This window comes from Trichosurus vulpecula, chromosome 1 (genome assembly GCF_011100635.1).
Source record: "Trichosurus vulpecula isolate mTriVul1 chromosome 1, mTriVul1.pri, whole genome shotgun sequence".
Taxonomy (NCBI): domain Eukaryota; kingdom Metazoa; phylum Chordata; class Mammalia; order Diprotodontia; family Phalangeridae; genus Trichosurus; species Trichosurus vulpecula.
Window position 1 is genome coordinate 54,003,973 of NC_050573.1, and position 8,900 is coordinate 54,012,872.

Here is an 8,900-nt window from a genome sequence, read left to right on the forward strand (position 1 = left end):
TAAAGCCTATATTGAATCAGTGTACACACCAGCTTCCTAACTACTCTGCTTGCCCCTAGTCTCTCTCCTTCCAAAACATCTTCCACATGCTGCCATAACAATTTTCTTAATGCAGTACTCTGATTATGTCCCTCTTCTGCTCAAGAGCCTTCAGGAGCTCCCCATTGCCTACCGAATAAAGTAGAGACTCCTTTACATTCAACCACACAATTTGCCTCTAGTCCATTTATTTATTTATTTTGGTTTTGGTCTGGACCCATGGCTTTGTTGGTGTAGGAAGTTCCTAATAAGAAAAGTCCCTCCACTAATGAGAATTGGCAACTGTTCTGTAATTTATAGGCTCAAAGGGCTGCCTAGGAGGAACTGAATGCTTAAGTGACTGGCTGGTCCAGGGTCACTACAACCCAGTTTTTTCCAGCTTTATCTAGCACTATTTCTCCTTTCTTGTTCTATGCTCCAGGCAAGCTATCTCTTCATTCCTCCATCCCCTCATTCTCTTCCTAGCTTCTCTTTGTCTATATGCTTTGGCTCAAACTCTCTTATGCCCTAAATAGACTCCTCTCCCTCCATTTCCCTCCACTGAAGTTCCTTCCCTTCCTTCAAAGCCCTAGTCAGGGGCCCACTCATCCATGCAGCCTTTCTTGAACCCCCAGCTGAAAAATCAGTTCTCCATCTGCTCAGTACCTCAGCCACTTCTTTGCACTTATCCCACACTCCTTTGCACCAGAGTTATTTTTCTATTTGCCTTCTCTTCCCATTCAATTGTAAGCTTCTTTAGAGCAAGATCTATGTCAAATCCACCTCCCAAACACCTTGGACTTGGGTCCTCTTCTCTCTGCTCACCCAGTCACCAATCAGGTTCAGGCTTTTATCAGCCTGGAGTGCTATAACAGCCTTCTAAATGGTCTCCCTTCTTCCAGTCTCTCCTCATTCTCCTCCCTATACATCCCCCACAGCTGCTAAAATAATCTTCCTAAGTAAGGTACAACTGTGACAATCTGACTACACCATTCCCCCCCCCCCCTTAAAGAGCCTCTTCAGCTTCTCCACATTCCCCCATTAGATTGGGAACTCCTTGAGGGCAGGCACTGGTTTTGCCTTTCTTGGTATTCTCAGAGTTTACCACAGTGCATGGCACACAGTGGGTGCTTGATAAATGATTGTTGACCCGACAGCTATAGGAAAACAGAAGCACAGAGAGCTAAAATTACTGCCAACTCAGATGTTTGCATAATTGTGTCACCTCCTCTATGAAGCCTTCTCTGATAACTCCATTTGTATTGTTTTCTTTCTCCTCAAATTACCTTATCTATTTACATGTTGCATCCTCACTGTAGAAGGTAAATTTGGCAGGGACTGCTTTATTTTTAATCTTTGTATTCCCCAGGTCAAATACAATGGCCAGCGTATAACGCACAATCAATAAATCTTTGTGAAATTATTTGAATTGTTCTTGGTACCCTCAGCATTGAACACAAGACCTTTGAATTCTGCAGGTGACTAATAAATGTATGATCGCTGAAGGTCTTCAAGCAGAACCCAGATAGCTCACCTGTCCAAAATGTTTCCCGGGAGAGGCTAATGTAGGTACAGGTTGGACAAGGAGGCTTCTGAGGCTCCTTTCCATCTTGAGATGTTATGATTCCATAAATTAAATTCACTTCAATGCAACCAGCAATGGAATTGCTTTCTGTGGGTTGAATTGTATTGCACTGAACCACAGTGCCAGAAGGGCCTCTAGAACATCAAAAGACCTTAGATGGCACAATGTCCGAGCTGGAGGGAACCTTAGAACAACAAACATAGAATGTCAGAGCTGGAAGGAACTTTAGGGACAGGATGTTGGATTTGGAGTCAGGGGAAACCAGCCCTGTCTTTGGCACTTATTAACTAGGTGATATTGGGAAAATAATCTCACCTCCCTTAAGCCTCCATTTTCTCATGTATAAGATGAGGGGAATGGTACGTGTGGTACTTCACAGGGTTGTTGAGGATCAAGTGAAACAATGCCCATATAAAGTAGTTTGCAGATCTATAGCACAATGATAAATAAATGTCAGCTGTTAGAGTGGAGCGTCTTCAAGAAGAGATGAGAATATGCACCTCCCTTCTTTGTAGAAGTGGGTGAGGAAGGGAGTGAAGCATTACATATATTATCAGACTTGGTTAGTTTTGCTAAATTGCTTTTTCCCCTCTTTCTTTTCAGATCTTTGTAACAGGGAATGTGTGTGTGTGTGTGTGGGGGGGTGTATTTGGAAACGAAGGTGGTATAAAATAAAATAAAAATAAGATACCTTTTAAAAAAGTGTGTCACAGCAAGGGGGAGTCATAAAACTGGAAGGGACCTTAGAACTTCTGTCTACACTAGACTATACCCTCTTCGACAGGAGGATTTTAGCTAAATTTTGTATCTTTACAGACACAGTGCTGTCTGCACACCACAGGTGCTGTCAACAAGTACTTTATTAAGTGCCTACTATTGCAAGGCACTGTCCTAGGTGCTGGGTTAGTTGCTGACCTAAAAGAATATAGGACATAGCATTTCGAATTTTGAAGGGACCTTCTAATGGAACACAATGATAGAGCTGGATGGGACTTTAGAATGTAGTACATAGAACTGTTAGGGACTGGAAAAAGACAGTACAACATGGAATGAAGAGAGTCAAAGTTGGAAGAGATCTTAGAGCTCCCCTAGTCTAACTCCCTGGTTTTACAGATGGAGAAACTGAAACCCACAATGGGGAAGCCTTGCAAAAAATGTCAAAGCTGGGGTGGGGGGTGGGGTGGGGGGAGAGAGAACTGAGCTTTCATAAGAGCAGCATCTGAGAGACTAAAGAGACCACAGAAGTTATCCAGTCCAATCTATACCTGAACAGGAATCCTCTAGGGCTACAACACGCCCGACAAAGGGTCACCCAGTAAGACTGTGCCTATGTCCAGTGATGGAGAGCCCGTTTCACTGTGCTCTAATTGTTAGGAAGTTTTCCCTCACATCGAGTCTGTCTAGACAGCCTTTCAGCTCCTTCTACCCTTTCTCGCCCCTGCAACTCCTTTTATTTGACAGATGAGGTAAAACCCAGAGAGGGGAAGGGGGCTTGCCCCCAAGTAGGCGTGTGACCCTGAAAGATTCACCCATCCTCTCTGGACCTTCCATCTGGCAGCTCCCCGCTGGCCCTGGAGCCCTCCAGTACATTGGGCTGTCGGCCTCCTCCTGGCTCCATACCCAGACTTTATTATGTGGATTCAGTTTTAAAGAGAGGGGGAAAAAAAGGAGGGGGAAGGAAGAAAGAAGGAACCCAGGAGACGGATTGAGAGACCACCTTAAAAGAGCTTTGCAACCCTGGCTACTGTGGAAATTCCATCCTTGGGCTGCGGTTGGCCAATCGCGCCAGCCAATCGGCTGTCAGTGCTCCCACATGGGTCTGTGACGCCACAATCGCAGCTGACCAATGGGAGGTGGGATTCGGCCGGCCAATGGCAAGCTAATTCTGGGGCCTTCTGGGCCAATCGGGTGGTTCTTCAGAGTTGAAGGATGTGACCCTAGGGGAGCAGGGGGCGGGGGAGGAGTATCTCTAAGCCGCCTTGGCTTAACTGAGGGCTGCTGCAGGCAGTGAGAATGAATGCCCGAGATCAGGGGGCAGAAGCGGTCCATTCATGGCGGACTGAAGAAGGCTAAGGGACGCCTTGCCTTTCTAAACTCTTGAGGACCCAAGAGTCCTGGGCTCCCAGCTTGTCTGCAGCAGCACAGAGTGAGCCAGAAGAGAAGGGAGAGGTAGAATTAGGGTCGCCTGCTCTGCCCCCACAAGGACTCCCGGCTGGCCTGAGCCTGAAAGACTACAAGCCCCACAAGGCCATGCGAACTGGCCCCTCCCGGGCTGTCAATCAAAGTAACGTGGGCCCCGGGTTCTCTTCCCCCACCTCCCACTCCACCCCCCCTCCCCGAGCCGAGTGGCTGCACAGTATAATTACCGCACATTGATCTAACTGGGCCTGGCTTTCCTACCGCTGCTGCTGCTGCAGCCGTCCGGGGAAGCTGGTCAGCCGGGAGCAGGGAGCCATGGCCCTTCTTCCACCTTGGACCCAGGCGGGTCGAACCTGGCCCGACTCCCGGCCCCCCAAAACACACGAAAAAATTAAAAAATGATCTGAGGACCAGATAGTGGAAAAGAACCCTCTCTACCCCTCCCCTACCTGGTTGTGTGTGACCTTTAGCAAGACCCTTCTCTGGACCTCAGTTTCCCCATCTGTAAAATAAACCAATTGAGAGGGCTTCCAGTTCTGGCACCTTATGTTATAGATCCAGTTAAATAATTCAATTCACTTAGCATTTTTTCAGTGCTTGCTTGGTGCCAGGGTCATAAATAATGACAGCTAGTATTTATATAAGGCTCGAAAGGTTCGCAAAGAGTGGTACAAGTGTTACCTCATTTGATTCTCACAACAACCCTTCGAGATCAGATTCTATCATTATTTCCATTTACCGCTGAGGAAACTGAGGCAAACAAGTGACTTACTCGGGGTGATACAGCTAGTAAGTGTCTGAGGCTCAGATTTGAACTGCAGGCCCAGGACTTGGACACCTAAGCAAACAGGACGGGTGCTAAAAGGCAGATATGAGGAAATGAGTCTCTTCCATGGGAGATGGCACACTGGCTTTGGGAAAGCATTAGTTTGTTAACATAGAAAGTAAGAAGGGGATTATGTTCTGTATTTTAAGAGAGCTCCTAGTGCCAACAGTCTATGTTCTAAGGTCTTTCCAGGCTCTGATATTCTGTTTTCAGATACCTTCCAGCTCTGACATTCTCTGTTGTATGTACACACACACTCTCTCTCTCTCTCTCTCTCTCTCACACACACACACACACACACACACACACACACACACATACCAACTCTGATGTTCTGTGTTTTATATTTCTGTTACTTTAACTTAGGGTGTAAGATGCAAAGAGCTCTGAGAAGCAAGCCTGTTCCCTAAAAGAGAGAGATAAAACTACTAAGGAAGGTCAGGGTTAGATGGAGAAGAGCTGAGGAGTTTAGACTTTCTCCTTCCAACCATGGGAAGTCATATAAGATACCTGAGTAGGGCAAGATTACGGGCAGGGTTCTGGCCAGAGTCAGGCATTAGGCTTAACCTATACAGGAAATTCCAGCAGGGAAGGAACTGAAGGCAGAGAAGCCAGATAGGAGTCTGTCTAGATCAACAGACAGAATCAGCTGATGACAGATGGGATGTGTGAGTGAGGGACCCGTTAGGAGCTGGAGATGACTTCAAAGTTTCAAATCTGGGTAATAATGCTGCCATTAAAAAAAAAAGTCAGTCTATGAGCATCAGAAATGAAAATACAGATTACTAGGACCCAAAATAAGATCATCAGGAACAATTCAAGGCAAACTCATCTTTTCTTGGCAGTATTCAATTCGGTTTAGTTCAACAAAAGTGTATTGGGTGTCTACTCAGTACAAGGAGATCAGTCAGTCAATGAGCATGCATTTATTAAGTCCTTGTTATGTACCAGGCACTGGACTACATGTTGGGGATGCAGAGACAAAGGTGAAAATAGTCCCTACCCAAAAGGAGACAACACATACACGCGTATATACATACATATGTTGTTGTTTGGTCACTTCATGACCCCATTTGGGGTTTTCTTGGCAAAGATACTGGAGTGGTTTGTCATTTCCTTCCCCAGCTCATTTTACAAATGAGGAAACTGAGGCAAACAAGGTTAAGTGACTTACCCAGGGTCCTACAGCTAGTAAGTGTCTGAGCTGGATCTGAGCTCAGGAAGAAGAGTTTTCCTGATTCCAGACCTGATGCTCTGTCCACTGAGCCACCCAACTGCCCCTATATACACACAATGTAGAACAAACAAAGACAAGATGATTCAGAGGAGCACTAGCATGGGGGGAGAGGGGGTCAAGAGAGGCCTAGTGTGGGGAGCTGAATCTGAACTGAGCTTTGAAGAAAACTGCTAGGCATTCTAAGAATCAAAGGCAGAGAGGAGGTGCATTCATTCCCAAGCCTAGTGAAGGGGCTATGTTCTGGGAAGGCTTCAAGATTTCTGTGGATTCGTGATCTCATTGAAACAGGTACGCACAGACCCAAACTGTCTCTGCCTCTTATCTCGACCGATGAGATGTTAGCACAAAGGGAAGACTCTGGTGAAGAACTGAGTGAGGGGACGTTTTGCCTGGAGAAGAGAACATTCAGGGAGGACACGCTCACAGTCTCCAAATAGCTGAAAGCCTGTCTGGCGGAAGAAGTCCATACTGGACTCAGTCACCTTGGCCCCAGAGGGCAGAACAGGGAGCAAAGAGGAATGAGAGTGCAAAGAGGTTTAGACACGACATCAGGAAGAAGGCACATTTAGACTTGGCTTTGGGAAGGCAGGAAGGGAACAGGAGTTGGGGAAGCACTTACTATGTGCTGGGCACTTGCTAAGCACTTTACAAATGTTATTTTACTTGGTCCTCACAAGAACCTTGGGAGGGAGGTGCCATTGCTCTCCTTATTTTACAGCTGAGGAAAGACACACAGAGACACACAAGACATATAGAGGGTTAAGTGACTTGACCAGGGTCACACAGTTACCAGTAAGTGTCTGAGGACAGGTCTTCCTGACTCCCTTAATTTATCCACTGCAGCTCTAGATAGACAGATGGATAGATAGGCAGACAGACTGAGAGGCGGACAGATAGATCAGATAGATGGACAGATGGACAGATGGACGGATGGATGGATGGGTGGATGGGAGGATGGGTGGATGGGTGGGTGGGTGGGTAGGTAGATAGATAGATAGATATAGATGGATGGATGGATAGATATAGATAGATAAGATAGATAGATAGAGAGAGAGAGAGAGAGAGAGAGACTCTGAAATCCCTTGGAACTCTAGGATTCTCAGATTCTTATCTTTATTCTCCAATAAGCCTTCCATAGAAGTCCTACCTTCCTAGAATGTCTCTGTCCCTGTTCTCAAGGGGCTTAGAGTCTTCTGGGAGGGAAGGGAGGGTGAGGGTTTGTCATACACACACACACACACACACACACACACACACACACACACACACGAGTATAGGCAATAACAACTAGCATTTCTAGGACGCTGTAAGGTTTGCAAGCTGCAAATTTCTTATCTCATTTCATCCAAGGTAGAGTGTGATGGGGGTAAAAGAAAATCAGACAAAGGTTACATAGAAAACCCTAAGGAAGGAGAGAATATTTTCAGGTTGTTGGGGGTGGAGTGGGAGAGGTACAGGGATGATCAAAGACTTCCTGGAAAAGGTTGTCAATTTGAACTGATTCTTAAATGAGGAATCCCAAAATGTCAAATGAGGTCATTGAGCCTAGCCCAGGGATGGGAAACCTGTAACCTTGAGGCCACATGTGGCTCTCCAGGTCTTTGATGGAAAGGCCAAACTTGAGGACCTAGAGGGTCACATATGGCTTCAAAGCTGCAGGTTCCCCACCCTTGGAGCTACCCAGCCAGTGGTCCTCCAGCTTCTGCTTTGGAAGACCCTTGGTAGGGGAAGCCCACTCCCTCTCAACACAACCTCTTCCACTAAGGGACAACACCATTTGTTGGGAAGGTTTTCCCGATGTTGAACTGAAACCCCAACTTCCCCTTCTTCTCCCCTGCCCCAACGCCATCCCACGAACCCTTCATAAATCTGCCCTGTGGGACCAAGTAGAAGACAGGAGGCATTATGGTGCAGTGGAAAAAGCCCCAAACTTGGAATACCAGGCCCTCTGTCTGAATCCTGGCCAGACACGTGTGTGACTTTGGCCAAGGCACTGACGTGCCCAGTTAGCCTCATTTGCCAAAATGAAGGGGCCCAAAGGCCCCTTCCAACTCTGGACCTAGAAGTTATAGGTGAGCCGTTAATTTGTTTTGCTGGAGGGAGTTTTCACACTTAGAATTCCCTACACTGATGAAAAGTCTCCATCTCTAAAAGTGATTTATGAAGAGCGTCAAGTGTGGAAGGGTTGGGAGCTATGTCAATGGAGGGGATTCCCCCCGGCTGAAATGATATTATTTAAAGTATTAGACAAGTAGAATTCATATCCCTGGATTTCAGCAAAGGGTTTGGCAAAGTTTCCCCTACCTACTATCTTTCTGGGAAAAGCTAGAGAAGTGTGGACTGTATGATAACACAATTAGAAGGATTCAGAGGTGGCCAAATGGCCAGACCCAACCCATGTCAACTTGAAAAGTGTCCGATGGAATGCCCCAGGGCTCCACACTTGGGCCTGTGATGTTTAATAATTTTGATCAGCAATTCGGGTTAAGGTATAAAGGGCATGCCAGCATAAAAGAAGGTCCAAAGTCTATGTGATTTCTGACCTCAGAAAAGCTCATTAAATTGATCCAGAAACTTCCAGGATCAACTCCTTCCTTACATTTGTGGATCATGTGCATTTGAGTAGAATAGCTTACTCACTGGATACCAGAGGCAGGAGCCAAAAAGGCCCCAGTGGGCAAGAGTTCTAGGCTGCCGAATCTCCTAAGATGAAATTTAAGAGAGAAACAGAAAGCCATGGACTTGGGTCTGAAAAAAGCAACTGCCCAAGAACAGAGAAGTAGCTAGGCAAGAATTCACACGGGGAAAGATCTGGGGATTTGGTTCACTGTAAGGTGTGATATGTCAGCTTAAAAAGCTAACATAATCCCAGGAGATCCCTTAGAGCACAGGATGTCAGAGCTGGGAGGGCCCTTAGAACACAGGATGTCAGGGCTGGGAGGGCCCTTAGAACACAGGATGTCAGGGCTGGGAGGGCCCTCAGAATAGAGATGTCTGATCTGAGAAGACCTTAAGGCATAGAAAAATAGTATCCAGGACGTGGGAGGTTATATAGAGCCCCCTACCTCCATGTGTCCTGTCCTGGTTAGATTATA